General features: G+C 38.2%; 1 long non-coding RNA gene across 4 annotated transcripts; it reads left to right on the top strand.

The window, feature by feature from the left end:
* Window positions 1-255: 255 nt before the first annotated feature.
* LOC132009966 (uncharacterized) lies at window positions 256-23,450 on the top strand. 4 transcript variants are annotated; one of them, XR_009402110.1, is made up of 5 exons: window positions 256-346; window positions 16,315-16,482; window positions 17,882-17,942; window positions 19,450-19,526; window positions 20,541-23,450. It is a non-coding gene; the product is annotated as an uncharacterized LOC132009966 (long non-coding RNA). The 4 variants fall into 4 exon arrangements; XR_009402109.1 differs by having other exon boundaries at window positions 19,950-23,450; XR_009402108.1 differs by adding an exon at window positions 3,046-3,180 and having other exon boundaries at window positions 19,450-23,450.
* The last annotated feature ends 1,202 nt before the right edge of the window (window positions 23,451-24,652 follow it).

The raw sequence follows: 24,652 nt of genomic DNA, 5'->3' as shown, positions 1-24,652 counted from the left end.
TGGGCACGCTGCGCCCGGGGGCTCGGCAGACCCCGCGTCGCCGCCGCTCCCGAGCTTGTGCGACGCGGGCTGGCCGGCGGGGCGGCGAGGGCCCGGCCCGCCTCCCCAGCGCCCGCCCCGGCTTCTCCCCCTGGCGGTGGAGCCTCGGCGGCCGCCGGCTACACTGAGCGCGCTGGAGCCCGAGCCGAGCCGAGCCCGAGCCGACGCCGCCGCCGCCGCGCGCCGCTCCCAGGCTCCCTCCCAGCGCGCCGGCCGGGGTGTGGGGGGCGGCGGGCCGGAGGGACGAGGGCGGGCGAGAGGCGCGCGCTGGGATTGGCGCCGAAGACCGGACCCTCAGATGCTAGGGGTAAGTGTGGGCGCCTGGGAGTACGCTTAGGGGTGCGCGGCGCGGTTCTCGGCGCGGTTCTCGACGCCCACCAACCCTGCCCCCTCACCTCTCCCGGGCCCCCACCACGCGCACCCCTCCTCTTGCCGCCTGCGGCTTCCTCTTGTTGTTCGTTGTTTGGCTGGGCTTTTTTTTTTGGGGGGGGGTGATTGTAGTGTGTGTGCCAGCAGAGGAGGAAGTCAGGTGAGAGGGCCCTACGCACCCCCCCCCCAAACACAGCCCGCGTGGGGTGTATCGCTCCCCACTAGGGGCATATGGGCCAGTTTTTTGTTTTTTTTTTTTTTCTCTCGTCAATGTTCGGTCGAGACGATCTCTCCTAGGGGGCCTCCTTCCCTTACAGCCTGCTCCGTCCATCTTCTTCCACCCCACCCTCGCCCTTCTCAGCACCCATCCAAGAGTGCTGCACCCCAACTGAGGAACACGTGGTGGAAGGAGAAGAAGGGGGGCCCTCTTGCAGATCCCCACCCCTCGCCTCTGCCTGTTTGTTTAAAATATGTATCCTCCCGTCGGCAGCTGTCCACTGGGAAAAGACTCTGAACTGAGAGGTCCAGTTTCTTCTGGAAGCAAAGGGTGCAAGTGATGCGAATTTAATGACAGGGAGCTGGCGGAGGAGAGGGGCAAGGGAACCCGCCCAGAAGGTGACTGAAAGTCCGAAACCCCCTGCAACAGCAGAGTGACTTGGAGGTTCAGGACCCCAGGCTAAGGAGAAGTGAGAACTCCATCAACTTTGCCCCTCTCTTCGTGCCATCCTCCATCCCCACCCCGCTCGTGGGAAGCTGACACGTCTTTTGTTTTGTGTTGTGTCGTCTTGGGGAAATTTGCATTGAGTATGACAACAGAAAATTACTACTGTTTACTCAAAGTTAAGGGGATTGCAAAAAGGAAAAACAGTCTACTTTTTTTTCTTCGTGTGTGTGTGTGTGTGTGTGTGTGTAGTTGTTAGGTTCATAGCTTGAACTGCAAAACGTCAGTTTGTAACAATAAGGACTGTAGAGCCGCCTCGGTGTATTTTTAGAAGCTGCACTTTCTTGAGTTCCTTTCACACAAGGCTTGCTCTCTCATTAAGTCCCCATACATAATTGTATTTAGAGAGAAGGAAACTATGGAAGCAGGAGGGAGATTGCTAAGATCTCCATCCCGCCAGCGCAGAGCACTGTTTGCAGTGAAGTTCCTGGAAAGTGACTGTGGGCTGAGAATTCAGTTTTTCCTAAAAGCTCTGTTAGGTCCTCTTCTGTCAGATGTCTATGAATAAAGCACGCTGGGAAAATCCTCATATTCCGTGCAGTCTTATTTTATCTTTTACACAGTGGTTGATTCTACTTTCAAGTCCTGGTAACAGCACATCAACTGTGCTGTATTTTTGTGTGGTTTTTCTAAATAAAGGAGGATAGCACAAGTATTCATGCTGCTTTCTGATATACCAGTTCTTTCCTATCAGTGGTATTGGATCCACTGGAATGTCCATCTTTTTCAGTTGATTATCGTTTTCTGCAAAGGCAACAATTCCAAAGATATAAAAAGTTTATGAATTAGTGTTATTTTAGTGAACTCATCCCTCGTTTCTAAGACACAAGTGCCCACTTCAGCTCCTCGTTCTACGAAGCAAAGCAAAAAGGTATCAATGCCATGGGCAAAACAAAACACAAGTTTTCCCTCCTGGACCACTTTCTGTGTCCATAGATCCAAGAGACCCCAAATCTTCTGCCTTACTTTACCAAAATGCTCAATTGCCTAACTAGTACCAATATCTCCATCTGGGAATGACATCAGGTTTGGAATGGAAAGAAAAAATTCTGTGTCTTTTTAATTAGTGCTTATTAGCAATTTCTTATAGCAGGCAGCTGATTCTCTAGTTCTGAAAGGCTGAAGTGAAGCTTAACAGAAATTGAAATACAAAAAAAAAAAAAAGATCAATTTTTTTCTTCCTTACACACTCTTATTTCCCTTATACACTCTTACTTATTTCCCAGAAATATCAACTAAATCCCCCAAATCTAAAGTGTGATATTCTCCCCTGCATTAAACCAAAAGAACATTTTCCCCAACCTTTTGAATTTGCTTTTTATCCCCTAAATAGTCTTGAACAGAGAGCTCACAGGCTCTATTATAGTACAGAATTATGTAATGATGCGTACAGTGCATTAAGTAACATAACTTGATAAACTCTTTTGTAAACCTTGCCCCCTGGCACATAGTAGGAATACATTAAATACTTACTGAATTAAGATGTTAATGAAATATTGTAATTGGCCACAAATTCAATAGTACTAGGATAAGCCTTTTTTTTTTTTTTTCCGGAAGAAAAAGGTATTTTGCCTTAAAGTTATTAGGGTAATATATTTCTGCTCCTAGATTTTTTTTTTAACAAGTCCAAATCTGATTTAAATGGTTGAAAGACAAGTAAATATGAAACATATCAAATGGTCAAAAATAATAAATAGGGTCAAAGCTGATTATTTTCCTGTGGGGAATAGAAGACAAATATTGCCTACTAAATAGTGTCAGAAAGATGGAAAGGAGAGCTAAAACAGCATTGGCCTTCAATGAGTTTATTTGGTGGCCAGATGACATCAAAATGCGAAAAGACAACTTAATAGGTCTGTAAATAGATTAAATCCAAAGAACATTTGAGAAAATAGATTTTTTTTTTTCTTTTCTAGATGAGAGGAAGTACCCATCCTGAAGTTCCTGGTTGGAATGTATTTTTGAAGTTGATTTGTCAAGTCAAACCTTTAGGGGCTATCAAGGCAAACACCTTAAGTGAAGGGGAACTCACCACTTAAACCTACCTCAAGGTAGAGATTTTATCTACAGAAGAGTTACTACAGGGTAAAGTTCAATGTATATTGTTTGTATAAATGAGGAGTATCCTAAGTAGTTCATTCCATCTTTATACTTTATACCTTATTACATTTTTAAAAATTGAACAAAATTGACACAGACTTCCCTAAAACTTTTAACCCTAAAACTCATAAATCCTATAAACCCTAAAACTTCCAACCATTAGTCTTAGTTCTGCCAAGCAGAGCAAATATGTTCTATTAGTCAGGAGAGAGATCTTGTGTCAGAATAACAAACAATTCGAATGTTTAGTGATCTACAGTGACAGAAGTTGTTTTCTTGGTTGTGTTGAGTCCCCTGCAAGTCAGCTTGTCTGTTGCATGTCTCCTCATTCAGGGTCCCAGGCTGATAGAACAGTCACCATCCTGAGTGTTTCATGTTGCTATGGGAAAAATAAAGATCATTCAGAGTGTGTCTGGCTGGCATTTAAATTCTATAGCCAGAAGTAACTCACATTATTTGGGCTCACAACTCATTGGCCAGGACAAGTTGCATGGTTCTATAGAATCATCACAGTGAGGCCAGATAGTGCAGCCTACCTTGCGCCCTAAAGTAGAGAGCTATGGTGCACAGCTTTTAAGGACTAACATACTCTTAGTGACCCTTGAGCACTGATATCCTCCAGCTCAACAATCCCATCCTTCTCCTTTGTGGCCTAAATATTTCATTCTTCAAGGTAAACACTGCTGGAGAGGCCACCAAATTATAGGGAGACATGCATGCTGTGACTTTTTTCACCATCTCTTCTCTCTTTGAATGCAGCCCTACAATCCCACCCCTTCCCCCCAAATTGCACTGCCCTGTCAATTTTAAGCCACTCTTTATGTATTTCCTAAATTATATGTATTTTATTTTTTCAAGACTTGTTTTCCGAGAAAGGGTACCATGAACAGGAACTTTTGAGAAGTGTTATCTGGGGGGAAAAATAGTGTTATCTAAAGATGTCATGATCATTATCAGATTTTGAAATGTTGTCTTGAATAGTTACTTCCCTTATTTTAAACATCAAAATTTTGCAACACAAATAAAAAACTTTCATGAAAGTATTCATTCATTCACTTATCTATCTTTTTGTTCATTCAATAAATACTCGCTTATTCATGCCAGATACTCTATTAAGGACTGTGTATATGGAGATGGTCAAGAGTTCTTTTCAAGAAACACATTTTCAAACTGGGCTCACAGAAGGAAAAGCCACTGCAATGCCAATAGAAGCACAAAGTGCTACAGGAACATGTGGGAAGAAGCAAATAACTCTGGCGGGATTTAGGAAAGTTGCATAGAAGAATTGAACTAAGTGCTGAGGATAAATGAGTCTCTTCTAGGCAAAAAAAAAAAAAAAAAAAAAAAGGAAGATAGAGGCTATTACAATCAGAGAGACTAATATAAGGAAAGGCACTGAGGATGTCCAAGCTTGCTGTTAAGGGAACTACCAGGAACTCGGTGGGGCTGGAACATGAGATCTTTGGGAAGGATGAAATCAAGCAACTACAAACTAAGAACCTTGCAGACAAGCTGTATCCTGTCTGTCGGACTGCAAATTCTGTCTACTCTAGGCCAAGCATGGAAACAAGTGAGCAAAGCAGACCAAGTTGAGACCATAAGCAGCGTGAAAACCGTGGCAATCCTGAGAATATATTTTCTGCCCAATAATGCCGAGTGTCAGGTCTTCCAGTTGAGGTTACTTTTGGGTTTTGTTCTGTTGTTGTTGTTGTTGTTTTTGTTTTTTTAAGATTTATTTATTTTAGAGAGTGGGGGAGGGGGAGGGGACAGGAGGAGGAGACAGATTCCTCAGGCAGTCTCCCCACTGAGCTGGGAGCTGAGCAGGGACCCAGGCCTCTGCCCTCATCCCTCCCACCCAACAGGTCTTTATTCCAGGACCCTGAGATCATGACCTGAGCCAAAATCAAGAGTTGGAGCTTAACCAACTGAGCCACCCAGGTGCCCCTCGTCATCCAATTGTTAAAGAGAAGTTGCTAATTTGGTTTTATGTGAAAAGTGGAAATATTAAATGTTGAAAGCTTACCTCATCTTAAAGTACACATGTGGGGAGAAAAGATGTCTCCAGATCACAATCAGTGTAAAGACCACCAGTCAAATGTCTCCTACCTTATGAGGTAGGGAGTCATTAAAGGTTATAAGGATGGGAGTAACACCAACAGAACTCTTTAGAAAGATCACTCTGAGGGTAGCTGGCTGGCTCAGTTGGTGAAGCATGTGATTCTTGATCTCGGGGTTGTGGGTTCAAGCCCGTGTTGGCTGTAGAGATTGCTTAAAAATAAAAATCTTAAAAAAAAAAAAAATTTCTCTGGTGGCAAAGTGGACAGGAAGAATCGAGCCTGGGGGCCTGTAACTGATATTCCATAATATCATTTGAGGGATGATGCAAAGCCGTCTATAGTACTGCCCTTTTTATAGTATACAACTTTCCATGTTTATTAGGGGCACCTGATAAATATTTGAAGAGCTAATGAATGAAAGAGTAAAAAACTGAAGTTTTAGAAGGAGGGCACATTTTTTGAGGACACCTTATGCCATATGCTTCCTTTGTTAGACTGTTAATTTTTCAAGAGCACAATGATCTTATATTGATCACAGGTAATTTTTTTATTTCACTTAGATAAATATTATTGGTTTTTAAAAATGCATACATCATTTAGAGTAGGACATAAAGATCAGCACAGCATCAGAATATTATCTAGGACTAAGCTTAATGTCCTACCTTGTAAAGGAATGCCAGCTAAATACATGACTCTTGGAGCAGGCCCTAAAATCTGTACTCCCAGGCTTTGTAAAACTACACGGGCACCCTTTTGTGTAGCTTATGCATATTTTTAGTGAAGGCCAAACTCGATATGGTATAGTGTGTGTGTATATGTGTGTACACACATTATATATACAGGGGCACATCCATATCTTTAAAGCCACTCAATTCATTGGGCAATCAAGTCTTTAGATTCTTAGCAGTTTGGCTCTACAGTTTGTAATTTTATAATTCATCTTTCTTGAGGTATAATTTATGGAATAAAACCCACCCATTTTATGTGCTCCATGAGTTTTGAATACAAAGAAGCAGCATGAGCAGATTATAATATTTTAGTGAACTTTAAAAAGAAAAATAGACAAAATTTATATACATGTAGGCAGAGCAGCCATAGGTGTCAAACTGCTTGGATTAATCCAGGTTCAGCTAGTCATTAGCAAGACCTTGGGCAAGTCTCTTAGTTTCCTACTTCAATTTCCTCATCCATTTTGTAGGGATTACCACTGTACTCAACTCCTGGAGTTAGCAAATGCCTGGGCTTCCACAGGGTTAGTAGTCAATAAAGACGGTGTTTTCTTTTGTTAATGTTGCTCTCATTGTTATTCTAATAAGAGGAAATCCTGGGTTGTAAACAAGCAGTGAAAGTGAATTGACTGAAATTTAAGTGGGGTAGAAAGAAGCAAGAACATCCTGGGTGACTTGCTGGTGTGCCAAGGGGACTCAAAGCTGGAGAATAATTATGGCCTCTATTTCTGGAATATTTATTTTTTACTGAAAGATTTTGGAAGAAATTATTTTTGTATTAAAACAGCTACACACACAGTGGAATTCTTTTCTCTTCTATAACTTTTGTGGAAATGTTTGCCAAGTCCAGAACATAGTCACTAGTAACATTTATCTTAAAATTGTTAAAGCACCTCCTATTTTTATATGCTATAAATGCTACCCAAATGTAGAATCTTTGCCATTAGTAAATGTTTACATTTTAGATGAAAAATGTGTTGGAGTAGGGAAAAAAGTAATAGTGCATGACCTTAGGGAAATCAAGTTACCAGGAAGAAAAGAAGAAAACTGGACTGTAGTTCTGATTCTATAACAAACTATTTTGTTGATGTCGACAAATATCAGGGTGGGGAATGTTTGTTCTTTTCACTCCTTATTCCCACACAGTGGTATATCTCAAATTTTACTGTGCATGGGAATTAAATAGAATGCTTATTTAAAATGCAGATTCCGGGGCGCCTGGGTGGCTCAGTGGGTTAAAGCCTCTGCCTTCAGCTCGGGTCATGATCCCAGGGTTCTGGGATCGAGCCCTGCAATGGGCTCTCTGCTTGGCGGGGAGCCTGCTTCCTCCTCTCTCTCTCTCTGCCTGCCTCTCTGTCTACTTGTAATCTCTGCCTGTCCAATAAATAAATAAAATCTTTAAAAAAAAATAAAAATAAAAAATATTTTTAAAAAATGCAGATTACTCGGCTCCATGTCCATAAATTCAGATTTGGTAGAAATAAAGCAGGGATCCAGTGATCCATATGGATTTGGGAAACCTGGGTTGAAAGGGGCCGAAATCCAAATTATAAATTAAAGTTTTGTTTCACTTTTTATCCTTGAACTCCCTCAACAAACATACATGTTAGTAGGAAATACAGTGTAAGAAGTACTTTAGGCATAATTAGGTATATCTGCTCAAATAACATCACCAACTATCTCTTGTTTCTGCTTTCTTCTGTGTCAACTTCTGCTTTAACTTCATTCTTAGTCTAGTTTTCCCTTCACTGTAATAAGCTAGTCCCTCCAATCTTCTATTCTTCTGATACAGAAACTCCAACAAAAGAGCACTCCTCTTTCTCAAAGTTTCCAGCAAAAGAACTACACCTGGTTGTGACTGTATCAAGGTGTATCATGTGCTCATACCTGCACTTATAACCCTGGTCAAGGGCTATGGTTCTTTAACTCAACAGCCTTGGGCCAAATGCCCACCTTGGATTTAGGAGTTCACACTACCCAAATTGTGTAGGCTGAGAATGGGGGAGGTACTGTTCTCCAAGATAAATTGGGGATAATTTTTTCCAGAAATAGATAATGCTTATTAGCCAAACCTATAAATTTTTCATCCACTACTGCACATTTTTTAGAAGTACTTAGATGAGAATAAACCAAGTGCTATGGTACAAAAGGATAACAAGTGTGCCAAGATATTGAACCTTTCAGTCTTAAAGATGACCCGCCAGAGCCTGGGAAGGGCTCAGGATACTCAGAGTTCCTGAGCCAGTTGCCTCATGCATTTACCCAGTTTTTGGCAAATATTAAAGACTTTCTATGTGTGTCATGAAGATGATTTGTATGCAAGTCATCTGTGACTTACACATTGGGAATCAATGGATTTCGAGATCACACTTCAAGGTCATCTCAAATCTACGATAACATTATTAATTTTGGATCTTCCTGAAACAACTTGGAAGCTGATTTATACAATTAGAGGGCAAAAGTTCCAGGTATGATACAAAGAAGAGGGACAAACGGACAGGACCAGTGGTTGAATTCTGCTTTGACTTGGTCATCAGTTTTGTTTCATTTAGTGTTCTTGGATGTATGTAATTTGTTCCATCTCACAGATATAGTCCTAGGCTGGATCTCAGTATGCCTTGTTCCTTTTAATATCTGGAACATGAATGGATGCATATTATATAGACAATGGAAAGGGGTAAGCTGATAACAGCATGAAACAGAAAACAGATTTGACTATTAGTCGTGAGATATATTTTAGGTATATTACATGCAAGTTTATGGAAGAAATTAATTCCGATGAATGAATTATTACTCATTCTTTTAAGTGAAGATGTTACTATTATTTTTTAAAACTCATTAATAAAGTTAACAAATTAACTGTCTCAGCATTTTAGTATTCTGTCATTAGTTTCAGATGGCTTCAGATGACGCCTACCCCCACCCTGGCCAACTTTCACCACCACCAAAGCAACCCAATACACAAAAAAAGTGTTTTCAACAAATGGTGCTAGGATAACTAGATATCTATACAGAAAACAAACAAACATCTTGATCCCTACCTCACACCATACATGAAAATTCATTGCCAGTGGATTATAAATCTAAATGTAGAATTAAAAGCATAAAGTTTTAGAGGAAAACATCACTTGGAGATAGACAGTTTTTCTTAGAAAAGCCATAAAAGCAATAACCATAAAAGAAAGACTAGCTAAATTACATGTTAAAGTTAAGAGCTTCTCATCTAAAGGAAAATGGGGTCGGGGGGGAATAAAGCCTTAAAAACCCATGATTAAACAATCATTACTACCAGTGGGATTTTCTCTTCTGTACATTAGTTCAAGTTCTTTCGACTTCAGTAAGTGATAGAAGCGGACTCTGAGCTTAAGCAAAAAGGGAAAAGCACAACTGGAGCTTTTTGTGGAATCCAAAGTCAAGGGTACAGTTGGGTTTTGGGAGTAGATGTATTGAAGTGCTACAGGGAACTCAGTCAATCCTCTCTCTCCATATTTCTTTTCTGTCTTTTTCATGGCAATACAAGTTACCTCTACTCAGTTACATAGCATATCATGATTGCCAGTTGTTCTCGCACTATGGATGTTTCCGTCAAGCCACCCAGAGAAAGGCCCATCTTTGTGTCTTCACAATTCTTAGGGATGAGTCTGATTGGCTCACTTGGATTCAGTGTCCATCCTTAGTCTAAGAAACTATGACCAGAGGCAGGATGATATTTAAAAAACATAGCAACTCCTTTCATCCTTGGGAACATAGGGTGAAAAGAAATAGCATTCTAATTGATATTCTCTCCAGATTTCCTCTTTATTAGACAAAAGACAGAGTTGTTGGAAGTTTATACTTGTTTAGATTTTAATGGCTAATAGTTTCGGTATATTGGTATACTATCCCTTTGAGTATCTAACATCAGCATCTCTGCATCTCTACAGGTTGACTGATATATATTAAGGACCAGAAACAAAATTAGTCCATTTTAAAAACAAGCACCCTTATTTGTAAATTATTAGCCAAGATCTATTCAAACACAGACATGCTTTGTTCTAGTCTGGATATACAATAAAATTAATTTAAATAACTTTAATCAGCTTCAAAAACAGCAAATTCCAAGACAATTAGGTTAACTTTAAGAACTCATATTTATTGAGTTAACAGATGGTAAATTAAAAAACAATGAAGCTAATTTTTAAAATCATTCATTGAATTAAAAAAACAGACATTTAACAAAACTGTTTTTAAGCTGTTTTTTCATCCCAATATGCATATTTTAAGATTCCAATTTGGGGAACTTCTGGGAAGACGCAAATGAGTTGCACTATATGAACATTCTTCTGGTGAATTACTTTTTTAAAGGATTTAGAACCACCTGAAAAAGAATTTTATGAATCAACAATAAAAATGTGAGAAGCATATTCTAGAGAGTGGAAGGAATGAAGAGGTTACTTCATCAATTCCAGTTTGCTCTCTCACATGCTCTGTGGCCTTCTATGTTGCTGGCCCTGACACACTAGGAGTTTCCTATGCCTGCAGAGTGGACATACCTTGGGAGTTTCCTATGCTAACAGGTGAAAGTTGTCCCTGGCCAGAATTGCATTTCGAAATTTTAATAACCAAAGGTAAGACTTCCCTTTGATGGCTTCTTGGGCCTTGTGCACCAATGACTTAAAATCTATTGTAAATGCTAGAAGCTGACTGCAAACTTACAGGAAAAGTGGAATTTTGTGGAAGGAAGCACATTGAGGACCTCAGGTCTTCTTCTCTTGGGCTCCCACTTTATTGGGTCTCCTTGCAGATTTTGGAAATGAAGCAATGAATATATCCCAACACATGACGTATACCAGAAACTGGTTGTTTCCCATATGCAAGTTCAATCATTTCTCCTACTTCCTGTGGTTTTATAGATAGAACTGGAGATAACATAGTGGATACATTAAGATACATTATTTGCATTGTACTTGCTATTATTATTTTAACATGATGGCATATTTAGAACTATAGTTATATATGTAGACATGCAGTTACTCCATAAAAATATTTGGAATAAGTTTGTTTGAATGGCTGGTTGATCAGTTGGTGTTACAGTTTTTTCTTTACTTGGGAGAGTTGCAAACTGTAATATAATTTATTTTATGGTTGTAGTAACCCATTTTCTAAGATCTGATTTAACTTTACATTGTAAGTCTTACATTACTTGATTGGTATGTTGAGAATCATATTTACTTGTTTTGATAGACCCATGAGTTAAAAACACTTAGAAATATAAAAGCACATTTATTATTGAAATTACGGTAGTAAAATTATCTTATTATTGTGCATTTGAAACTACTTAGCCCCAACCCCTTTTCTCCTTGAAATAATTGTTTTTATAATAACCTACTGATAATATGGGGCTTTTTAGGAATGCAATTATAACGATATAGCAGGAGGGACTATATTGTTTTTAATTAAACAAGAACAGGTAAAAATAAGAATAGATTGTGACTAAATGAAAAATTCAGTAGGTAAAATTTCTGTTTTGCAGAAATAGAAATTAGGGATACAGAAGAAAAACTTCATAACTGGTCTAAACATCCAAAGAAAATGAATAAAAGCTAAAGGGTAAGAGGAAATTGGATAGAGAAATTATGGAGGTCTAACTTAGAAAATAAGCTCCTTGAGAGCAATAAATATCTTATTATTGTAACCCTACCCCCAACAGAGGGCTTAGCACATTGTATATGCTATTAGTATTAGATAAACATTTTTTATATTTATGAATAAAATAATGGGTGTTCCCCTGAAAATAGAGCAAGTGGATTAGAAGTAAAAATCAAAGTTTATGACAGAAGAAAACTTTCTTTATACAAAAAATTACAGTAATATTGTAATTTTGAGCAAAATTAAGGGGTAGAAATAAATGCCTAGTAATAGGCTGGTAAAATTTTAAATTTCTAGAAAAAACAAAATTCCTTCAAGTGTTTAAGAAAACAGAAACATATTTTTGTAGATTGTCTTCATATTTCTTTTACAGAACAAGAACATTCTTCAGGCCAAAGTGTAATTTCTCACATAATTTTAAGCAAAACAAGTTTGATTCTTTAAGTTTTATGCCTGCCTGATTATTGGCTCATACATAAAAGCAACAGAAGAACATTTTTACATCAGGAAAGTGTCAGAAGGTATAACAACTTAGAGTACTTTCTGCAAAAGTTGCAAAGAGATACTGTTTAGATCACTAAGTGGTCAGATGTATAAAAAAAATCAAAACTAGAAAATTCCAGGAAAAAAGCTTAGGGCTAACTAAGCACTCAGGGTCAAGATGAAGTAATAAAGGAATCAAATATAGGGAAAATTGAAATGAACTAAGAATTGATATTAATGACTAGATGTTTTTCTTCTAAGGAAGCAATGTTTCTAATAAATTAATCCTAAAAGGAGGTTGTTTTTTGTTTTTGTTTTTGTTTTTAATTTTAAAAGAAGAGTCTGAAACTAATAACCACAATGTGGAAAGAGGAGATGGAGAAAACGAAAGCTTATTTATTTATTTATTTTTTAGAGAGAGACCACATGGCAGGAGAACGGGGGCGGGGGCAGGCAGAGGGGGAGAATCTCAGGCAGACTCCCCACTGACCAGGGAGCCTAATGCAGGGCTCAAACGCATGACCCATGAGATCTTGACCTGAACTGAAGTCAAGGGTCAGACATTTAATCAACTGAGCCACCCAGGCGTCCCTGTTGCTTTATTTTTAAATCATTAGCTAAGAATACATTTAGGGGTAGTTGTGAACAATTTAATATAGATACTAGTTCAATGGGAAGAAGAATATCTATTTTATAAATAATTGTAGGAGATAAAACAGTTCAAAAGACAAAATGGAAACGAAACAATAAGGAATTATTGAGAAGAAAGTATCAAATAAGTACAATCAAGCTAGAAATTATGACAAGTATAAATGTCTTAGATTTCTCTATTCAAATGGAAAGATCTTCACATTAAATTAAAATAAAGGTCTTATGATTTGGTGGTGCTTAAGAGTCATATTTAAAGAAAAATGACATAGAAATACTTTCTAAAAGAACAAAAATTTGCAGCCTAACATGGTCACAAGCAGAATTTTTTCAAAAAACCATAAATAAGACAAAAAGGACTATTTTGTAACTATTGTTATTATAATATTAGTAAAGGGATAATGACACTGAAAAAATAATGCCTTAAATAAGCTTAAACCTAATACAATTTAATGCACTTTTTAAAAAGTCAGTAGAGCTCATCACAGCAAAATAATAAAAATAATGTATACCCAAGCAGTGCAAAAGTTTACAAAATTAGAAACTAAACTAATGAAATATTTTGTATTGGTACATTAAATAAGAAGTAAATGATTATTTTCATAGATTGTTTGTAATGTGTTAGATAAAATTTAATACTTGTGCCTGATAAAAAGATAAGAGAAAAGATAAACTATTTTTAGCATAATAAATATTTTTAACTAATAGTCAAGATTAATTTAAAAAAACTAGACATATACATGTTTAAAAACAAGGATGGGGTAAAAGTTGGTATAATGGTTCTGCCATAATAATGTTATTAAACACTTTTAAAGCCCTTATCAATATAATAAAACACTAAAGAAAGAAGACTTGGGGGCAGCTGGGTGGCTCAGTTGGCTAAGCATCTGCCTTCTGCTCAGGCCATAGTCCCGATGTTCCAGGATCGAGCTCTTAGTTGGGCTCCCTGCTCCCCAAAGAGTCTGCTTCTCCCTCTCCTTCTGCCCTCCCTGCCCCATTGTGCTGTCTCTCTCTCTCTCAAATAAATAAATAAAATCTTTTTTTAAAGTAATAAAGAAAGAAGACCTATAAAGAATGACTGGAAAAATATTTTGGAAATTTATTTATTTTTATTATTTCAAAAATATTTTGGAAAACAATCATTATGACTGGAAAAATATTTTTATATCTTGAAAACCCAAAGAAGTGTATAAAAGTGTGAATAGACAAAATTAGTAAAATATTGGCAAGCATATGACTATTAACATAAATCAGTAGAATTTCTAAATATTAGCAACCATTAGCTTAAACATAAACCTCTAAAAGATTTATTTTACAAGAGCAACAAAATATATAAAACTGAGTTTAAATGGAAATATGTTACCTATCTAAATGAAACTTTTGAGAGCTATAAAAAAATTAAATTAGTCAAAAGATTGGTTTCTGGTTTTAAAAATAACATTTTAAAATTATAAATTCTTGGAGCACCTGGGTGGCACTTAAAAGTTAAGTGTGCCACTCTTGGTTTCAGCTCAGGTCAAGATCAGGTCATGATCTCTGGGTCATGAAATCAAGCCCTGATTCAGGCTCACTCAGCGGGGAGTCTGCTTGAGATTCTCTCTCCCACTTCCCTCTGCCCTTCCCTCTCCCTCTGTCTAAAATAAATAAATCTAAAAAATTGTTAATTCTTTCCAAAGTATAGACATAATGGGAAATCTAGTAATAAAGCCTCTTTTGTTTTTCACATTTTGTACAGTGAGAGGAACTTGATTTTAACATAAATCTGGAAAAGAAAGTAGGAAAGAATAGTAGAAATCAGTTCTGAGGAAGAAAAGTAATGAGGACAGGCTAATCATATCAAATATATTAAAATATATTTTAAAGTTATAATAATTAAAACCATGTGATACTGACACCAAAATAAATTAATGAGGCAAAATATATGGTCAAAATAAATCATATTTTATATAATAATGGAATATTTGATAATGTCAGAACACAAATATTTTATAAGATATGGAGTGATTAACTGAAAAAATCAATTATATATTCATGATACACATATAAAATAGCAAAACTCAAACTGTAGGAAATCTAAAGAATTTGTTTTTATAGGCTTAAAATACTGTAACAAATCTCAAAGTAAAGATAAAATAGATTTGGTTATATTAAGACAGCAATAAAACAAACAAGCAGTAGGCAAGGGACAATTATTTGAACATTACAAAAGGGTCAATAATCATGTTATTAACAGAAGCTCATACAAACTTCACAGCTGACAACTAATACATGAGATAAAAATAGAATTATATTTAGCCAATATAGAGATAACACTAAAAGCACATTTCACAAAAGATGATATATAACATATTTGCAAAAAAGTAAGAACATTCAGCCTTACTAATAATCAATTAAATATACACTAAAACAAAAATAAGCTGTATTTAGGTTTAATCAATTATTTTAAAATTAATGTCAAGGATTTACATTCCCAGCTGTTACAGATTATTTTCATTTAGATCAACTTATCCTCTGAGAAAAAGTTGAAAACCTGTATAAAATCTAGCAAATATTTGTTTAAAAGCATCACAGATTCAGGGCAGAGAGGATTTGAGAAGCAGAGAACCCAGGGAGCCAGGAATCCAAAAGAGATCTCTTATATAGCTTCTAACTACCTGTTAGAAGCTAAGGTAGAACCCCACTTGACAAAGATGTGATCACCCAGAGGCTCAAATTATCTCTACAATTTTTCATTACACAATGTCTGGCAATAAAATTACCAGCCACACCTACAGACCAGATAATAAGCTTTAAAATATCTGTGTTTAATAAATTAACAAAATTAGATGAGAAGATGGGGAATTTTGGCATATTGGTAACTATGACAAAAATCAAATGGAAATTCTGGAACTGAGAAACAAACTGGCAGAAACTAACTCAGTGGATGGGTTTAAGGGCAAACTAGAAACAGCTGAAGAACAGATTGATGAAGGAGAAGGCAAAGCAATAGAAGATTTAATATTAATACCCAAAGTCAGCAAAGTACACTGGAAAGTGGTTTCTTTTTCTGTAACTAGTGGCATAGAAATCTATGTAATACTTTTTGGAAACTCTTTGGCAGTGTAAATCAGATATTAGAACAAACAAGATTCCTTTCTTTTGACCTGGTAGCCTTATATCTGGGAATATCTATTAAGGAAATAATTTTTTTTTAAGATTTTATTTATTTATTTGACAGAGAGAGATCACAAGTAGGCAGAGAGGCAGGCAGAGGGATAGGGGAAGCAGGCTTCCTGCTGAGCAGAGAGCCCGACATGGGGCTCGATTCCAGGACCTTGGGATCATGACCCGAGCCGAAGGCAGAGACTTAACCCACTGAGCCACCCAGGCACCCCTAGGAAATAATTTTTTTTAATATGAATTGTTTTATGTATAAAGATGTTTACTATAGACTCACTCACGATACTGATAACTGTACAATGTTTTAAGTGCTTTACTACAATTAATGCAGTCTATCGTCCCAGAAACCCAAGTAGTTACTACTAATATCCTCATTTTACAGATGAGAAAACTGAAACACTGAGAGGTTGAGTAGCTTGCTGAAGAATATGTAGCTGGTGAGTAGAGAAACAGACATTTGAACCAGGCTCTCTGCCTACACAACCTGCACTTGAACCTGCCCTGGGCTGCTGGAAATAACCTAAATAGCTAACAACTGGAGACTTGTCAAGTGAGTAATATACCCAGTCTATGTAATATTATGCAGGTATTAAAAATGAGCATCATGAACACTGTTAACAACAGAGGAAATACTTCTGATATAATAAGATAAAAAAAATCAGAATCCTAGAACTACAACAAATAAAAAATATGCATATAAATATGATTGAAACCAAATATCCCCAAAGGCTCATGACAAGAAGTTCGTAGAACTTCTTCCTTTTCTCTTCTTCCAGTTTTCATTTTCTCAAAATTTTAATAATTGTGTTTCATACACACAAACACACATACACACACACACACATGTCATGCTTCATATAAAAAATACCACTTTTTATACATAAAATAGCAATAGAGTATATAGGGTAAGAACCCAGGTTCTGGAGCCAGACTGCCTGTGTCATTACCTACTAGGTGTGCGACCTTGGGCAGGTTGTTGAACTTGTGTTTCTAAGTTTCTCAGCTTATCCTATAAAATGAGGATAATTATAGTACTGATCTCATAGGGTGGTTGTGAGTATTAAATACGCTTAAAATGTATTTAGAACATTGTCTGAAAGTTCAGTATGTAAGCGTGATCTAGTAGTATTGTTATTTTACCAAGAAACCTCATCATTTTAGAGCCCGAGTGACTAGACAAAATGACAATTCCCTCCTGCCTGTCCCCTGATAGGCACACACGTTAGGAATAGGTTTTGTTTCTATATATAGATCTTCATCCTTACTAAGAATTCCCCAGTGCGAAGATATCTAGGAACCAAGAACCATTGGCTGAGGGGGAGCTTCTGAACTCTTTCTAAGAAGCAGTGATAATCAAATGTCTGAAATGCTTTTTATTTTATCTTGAGGAGAAGCGTGATCGAACTGCCCATTGAAGCCAATATTATATTAACATCATCATCAGTGAATTTGAGAAAATAGTTATCTCTTTCCTCAATTTTTACCCTTCTCTGGATGAATGACTTTTTACCAGCTCCCTGATCTGACAGTTTGAATAACGATAGAAAGCTATTTATGAAATAGGACATTGGTTGTAACTTAATTTTTCTGCATTGAACACCCCAGAGGGCCTGAAAATGTGCTTTGAAACTTTTTTCCACCTGGCAGATCCAGGAAGTTCAGAAGATATTTATAAAATTTCCTCATCCCTTTAAACAGTCATTGAAATTGTAAGCAAAAAAAAAAAAAAAAACAAAACAAAAAACAAAAACGGTAGATGCCAAGATTTACTGTTAGCTGTCTTAATGGCTAATGAAATGATTAAGACCTTGAAATAACCCTTGCCAATTAAAACTTAACAGGTGTTTGTCAGGTAGAATATTGCAGTACATACAAGAGGAAAAGATGCAAATTGGTATTTCATACATTTGTTAGAAAGATCACCTTTCATGTGTCTGTCTGGTTTTTAGGATGTTGCAGGTCTCTGCTCTTATAAGACTGGTTGCAGAACCCAGGGCTGAACCCCTGTAGGTGAGTTAGCGCTTTCCTGAATGCTATCTGTCTCTTACCTGCCTCTCTGTCAAGGCCCTGTGATGTTAATCGGCAATGTCCTTTGGTTAAATTCTCTAAGAATTCTCAGCTCTAAGATATGATAAATGTGTAACAAATTGCTTTAATGTATGAGCTTCACATTGTTGCTAAAGTTTTTGTTTCTTTTGGGGTTTTTCATGGAACTGGATCTAACTTCCCCACCCCCACTTTTTATTCCAGGATTTACCACAAACCTTTTCCACTCTCTTCTCTAATAGATTGTTCTGTTATAACACAATACCACGTGTTGAGACAGATTCACTGTCTCAGGCCAGCATTTCACAATTAGTGATGACTGGTCACACGGTAAAGTGAAATTTCTTTCCCTTTTTGCAGAAATAGATCAAAAGATTCAACCAGCAAATGGTGAATCAATGACAAATCAATAATAAGGTGAGAGATTATGTTACTAAAGGATGCCTCAAGATTATTACTATACAATGAATTAATTTGCTATGTAGATAAATGCTGGACAATTTATTGTTGTCATAGTATAACTGGAGGTGATTTCATGTGTTCGTATTGCCAATGGGGTTAAATGGAATTGAGTATAGCCCCCTTTCTAACTTGCCACCAGTGTCAGAATTTGGGGAAATGTCTATAAACAATTCTGGGCTTCAGGATCTCCACTTGAAAACAAGAGTAATAGTATTTATCTGTTACGTTATGAAGGCAAAATGTTAGAACAGGAAAACTTCTTGAGTGCTAGTCCTCCCTACCACCATTATGGAAGATAGAAAATAAAGAGATAATGCAGAACTCTGCTTTCTCTTCAAATATATTATTCTTCATTAATTATCTAATGTATATAACCATTGATTCAGAAAGTGGGTGGGATTTTCATCTCTCCAACCTTTATTCTTTTTTCATTTCTTAGAGCTTTAGTAAGCATCTACTAAAGGTGAGAGCTGAGTGTTATGCGTAACAAAAAGGAGAGTGATCCTATTCTCATGGAGATTGGGATATATATATATATATATATAATATATATATTTAAATGCCAGTATATATAATAAATATATAAATATATATTTATAATGTATAACTATATATATCATATATTTATAATATATATAACTATATAACATATATAATATATTATGTTATAATTATAAAATACATATATAAATATGTATATATTTAAGTGCCAGTAGAGAGACAAAGTATTGTCTTTGTTTATTAGAAGGATAAATTATTTTAATTATGGTTATCATGGAAGGCTTCATGCTGGAGGTGTGATTAGGCTTTAAAGAAGAGGTACAATTTGGGCAACAGTGAGAGGGGAATACAGTGAACCAAGACTGAAGTAGCATGATTGGTGGAAAAAAACATTAACCTGGGACTGGAAAGACCTGGGTTGGCAATACCTCTGTTGAAATACTCCCTGGTCTTCAATTTCCTTATCTGTGAAATGTGTAAAATAACCTCTGCCTCATTGATCTTTCAGGGGTCTGGAAAAGACCAATGGGGAGCTTGCATGTGAGATCTCTTGGGGAACTTCGAAGCACTCTGTTAATGAAAAGGGTAAATTTTTTCTCTCTTCCCTTATACCATAAACTCCATGAGAGCATTTGACAGGATCAGTTGTGTCATCTTTAAAAAGAAATGTTCGATGACGTATATACAAAAAATCATATTATAAACCTTAAGTCTTTATAATTTTTATTGCCAATTATATGTCAACAAAAAAGGGGGAAGTTATAAAACAATGAATCATTGATTGAGTGAACGAATCCATGAATGTTGTGGACTGAATGTCTGTGCCCACCCCCAAATCCATATGCTGAAATCCCATCTCCTAATGTGGTAGTATTAGGAGGTGGGGGGTCTTTAGTAGGTAATTAGGTTTATATGAGGCCATGAGGGCAAAGCCCCATGATGGAATTAGCCCTTACAAGAAAAGGAGGAGACACCAGCATGTTCTCTCTCCACCATGTGATGATACAGTGAGAAGGCAGCCATCTACCAGCCAAGAAGAGGGCTCTCACCAAGAACTGAATCTACTGGTACCTTGATCTTGGACATTTCAGCCTCCAGAACTGTGACAATAAACGTCTGTTGTCTAAGCCACCCAGGTGTGGTGTTTGGTTATAGTAGCCTAAGTGGACAAAGACAGTGAATAAATAAATGAATGAAACAAAACAAAGTCACAGAGTAGGAGAACATGCAATATGAACAGAGAATAAAGGGTTGTCTTTGAATATATTTGGTGAAGCGGGGTTTTGGATTGTAATCCATAGCTAGGTGGGTGGGTGGGAAGCAGTGGTCCTTAGAGTAAGTTCTGTGGACCAGTATCATCTGGGAACTCATTAGAAATGCAAGTTCCTGGACCCCCACCTAGGCTTACTGAATCTGAAACTCAGGGGTGGGGCAGACAATCTGTTTCAACAATCCCTCTAGGTCATTCTGGTGCAAAGCAAAGTTTTGAGAACCATTACTTTGTACTAATGCAGGAAGTTTGGAAATAATTCTGCTGTAAATTCAGTGTTAATGAAGGTTTTTAGCTGCGGATGGATATAATCAGAGCTGTATTTCTAGGATGATGAGGCATGAAGCTTTGCCTAAAAGAATTTATGGCTTCGATAAAGCACCACTGGAAATACTGGAAAACACATTGTATTCACCAAGCCCCAGAGTGAAAGATTTTGATTTTTCCTGATTCCAGATAATAGCCACATCATCAGCTAAGAGGCAAAGCAGAGCCGGCATTATTCCCAAGCACTGGAGAAACCTGCTTGGTCTACAGAGACCAGACAGGATGAGAACGTTTCTATGAAAATAAATCAGTTAACTACTAAATATGGTCCTCACTGATCTCAGGGGGGCCTCTTAGTCCTGACCAGCTGCGGGGAAACATGAAATGGAACCTTCCATACCAAGACAAATGGGCAGCTCTTCCTACAACTGGCCTCACTACCTGAAAAATGCAGCTCTGTCTTTAGGGCTGGTGGAGATGGGTCTGCCCAAGGGGAAGGTATTGGATGGAAGAGAAATGAAGAGCCTGGGTGGAAAACAGTATCTTAAGAGAGAGTCTAGAAGCCCAAGATACAAGTGTCAGGTGGGGAGGGAGTGGGGAGGAGAGGGATGAGGGCTGTTCAGAGTGGTTTGGGCTGTAGGGATGACCAATCATCTGGGTTTGCCCAGCATTCAGGATGTTGGGGATAATCCCTGTCAAATCAGGGCAGATGGCCACCCTACAACTCTGCACTCTCAGCTGTGTTGAAGACTTGGGGAGAAACCATGTGAAAGCAGGAGAATCACTGATCTAAGCCTTGTTTCTCAAAATATTGCCTACACACTGGCAATGTCAGTGTCACCTGGGAGTTTGTGAGAAATGCAGCTCCTCAGGCCCACCCTATACTTGCAGGCCCAGACCTGCATGACTGCAAGAGCCCCAGGTGACGTGAGTGCACATGGGCTGAGAAAGACTGCCTTGGCAGATGCTCTGAGCCCTGGGAGGCTTCCCCCAGTAAAAAAAAGAAAAAAAAAAAATGAAGCACTGGTGGGGAGCAGAATTTCTGGGCTGTGATATAGCCGATGTCCAGGTTGTCCAGATTCTAAGCTCGACCTGCATCAACCCTGCCTGGGAGGAGCAGAAACATGGAGAAGCTTACATACTAGGGCACCAAGAACGGAGAGCAAAGAAGGAAAAGGACAGATGACACAAAAGAGCCAAGGGGGCCTCCTGAACTATTAACAGTAGTAGTTGTAGGAATGTAGGAAAGCCAGAAGCCCAGCAATTATGCGGTGAGAGTAAAGCTAGAGAAGTAGTCTTCTGTTCCTATACTGTGACCCTGTTTTGGTAAAACAGCAACAACAACAACAAGCTGGTGTGGGCTGGGAAATGAATTACACTGCAAAGTGGAGTCACGGGCCCTGTGGGTAAGCTTTCAGAGGCAGATAAAAAAGGATCACCCACTAAAAGTATTCAGCTTTCGCATCTTGGCCTCACTCACTTGTGTATCACTCAGAAACACAAAGCAAATTCAGTTTTTTTCTTTTTATCTACCTGGTCTGATCATCATGGGTTCCAACTCTGCATTCTAGCAAGAATAATTTGCACTTAATTAATAGTGTTTCTTTTTCTGCAGCTCCAACACAATTCTTTGACTTAAAACATTCTAACCAGTGGTTCTTAAACTCCAAACATACAGCAGAATCACCTAGAGGGCATGTTAAAACACAGATTGCTGGGCCCACCCCCGGGGTTTCTGATTCTGTACATCTGGTAGCAACTTAAATTTGCATTTCTAAGGAGTTCCCGGTTGATGCTTATTATTGGTCTAAGGAACATACTTTGGAACCTCTGGTTCAAACTGTTCAGCATGTTATTCCTATTCAAAGGTGAAGGGTTTCAAAAGTCTTAGATTAATACTTCTAAAATTGGTTGACCTTTCTGTTCTACCTTGGATCAAATACATGGTCGTCCTGCGTATGACGACTCTGCAGCTCATGGCATAAGCCCCTCACAGTGCCCGCTCAACACATCTGCACTGGCCTGTATCTTGTTCAACAAGACAAGTCCTCTGGTCACATGCTAGAATGTCCTGGCAATGGCGGTTTGTGATAAAAATGTCTAAATACTAATTCTTACTTGTGTTTATCTCACTTCAGGCCAGTAATCATTTGTGGACTGGCACTGGCCCATAGATCACATTTTGAGTAATGCTGTTTAGATGACTCAGTCTTTCTCAGATTCTTACCCTCTTCCTTCTCTTTCTTAAGATAGCATTTGGGTATACAAGATGGCAGGGGTCTTATTTTATCCTTGTGGCACCCTTGTAGCATGCACCATCCTCTAGAGACTCCGTGATCCTTGGATTCGTTTTTTTCTCTGGAATGGGGACCACCGAAATGAAACGAGGTCCCATCTAATCTTTAGGAATGATGTATGCGGCCATAGCCCTGAACACTTCCCATAGTGCCCAAGTTCCAACCCTGTGGCCTCTTTCCCTGCTCCTAGATGGCTGCTAGTCTACCAGTAGTCTCACTGGGGAAGTAAGAAGTTCCAGAGACTCCTGTTTTCCACGTAAAGGCCATTAGGAGGCAGGAATGCCTTCTTTTTGATTTTTTAAAGATTTTTTTATTTATTTGAGAAGGAGGGGGAGGGGCAGTAGGCGAGGGAGAGGAGAGAGGATCTCAAACAGAATTCCCACTGAGCTTGGAGCCCCATGTGGGGCTCATTCTCATGATCTCGAGATCATGCCATGAGCTGAAATCAAGTCAGAGGCTTAACCAACTGAGCTATCCAGGTGTCCTGGCAGGGATGATTCTAAGTCCTGTACATCTACCCACCTGCTGCCACCTCTGTTCAGTTGCTTCTGAGCCCCAGAGGATGTGATGCTGAGCCAAATAGTCATAAACCCCTAGAAACTGGAGTCCTGGAAGGAGCTCATAACCTAGCCAAGTTTTAGTTTTTCAGGAATTTTGCACTCTAATTGTTCAACATGGCCATTATTAGAAATTAAATGATAAGAACATACATTTAAACAAGTTATATTAAAAGCAAAGATAATTAATACTCAAAATCTTCATCTCCTATTTATTTAAATACATTGGACTATTAACCTATGTTTTGCATATATATATTTGGTAGAGATACTATATAATAATGTACTACCGCACAGCTTTTCTAACTTTGTTCAGTGATATCATGTTGATAGTTTCAAATCAGCCAAGGTAGAAGGATTTGCACCATGGAAATGAGGAATTATAAATCAAGGCTCAAGGGGTGCCTCGGTGGCTCAGTCATTAATCGTCTGCCTTCTGCTCAGGTCATGATCCCAGGGTCCCAGGATCAAGCCCTGCATCAGGCTCCCTGCTTGGCAGGAAGCCTGCTTCTCCCTCTCCCAACCCCCTGCTTGTATCCCCTCTCTTGCGGTGTCTCTCTCTGTCAAATAAATAAATAAAATCTTAAAAAAAAAAATCAAGGCTCCATTCTCCCTCATCTCCACCTCCCCTAGGCCAGCTGTTAAACATCTACCAACACATCATTGCTTAGAGCCTAAATCTGGGAGTGAGCCACTACCCAATGGCCTCAAGTCACCCTTTACTTACCTAGATATTGCAAAACTGCTCTTCCCCTGAAGATTAGTCCCTAAAAGGTGTATGTGGAAGAGATATTGATGACCAGAACCCTGATTCCATCTTATCTACTTGCGCTGCTTCTGTCTCTCTTCTCTCCCTACCATCTCTGGGGACCCGAAGAAGCAATCTTCTGGCTTTTTATTTCCTCCACAGCATATCCTTATACATTAAGGATAAGCGCTCATGGCCTAACGTTACTTTCTGACATTCTTTCCGCAAACCTATAAATTTAGTCTAGCTATGAGAAAACATGAGATCAAATTGAGAGACCTTCTATTAAACTTCCACCTACTCCCCTTCAAAACTGTAATATGAGAGACAAGGAAAGACCAAGAAACAATCATAGCTTGGAGAAGGAGACTAATGTACTCAATTCAATGTGGTATCACGGATTGGACCCTGGAAAAGAAAGAAAATTGGTAGGAAAACCAGGGAGATCCAAATAAAGTCTGAGTATGGTACCAATGTTAATTTCTTAATTCCAATTATTGTATCATATTCTGTAAAATATTAACACTATATGAAGCTGGGTGAAGGGTACATGAGAACCCTGTAGTATATTT

This window comes from Mustela nigripes, chromosome 2 (genome assembly GCF_022355385.1).
Source record: "Mustela nigripes isolate SB6536 chromosome 2, MUSNIG.SB6536, whole genome shotgun sequence".
Classification (NCBI taxonomy): domain Eukaryota; kingdom Metazoa; phylum Chordata; class Mammalia; order Carnivora; family Mustelidae; genus Mustela; species Mustela nigripes.
This window is presented reverse-complemented; position numbering and strand designations above follow the sequence as displayed.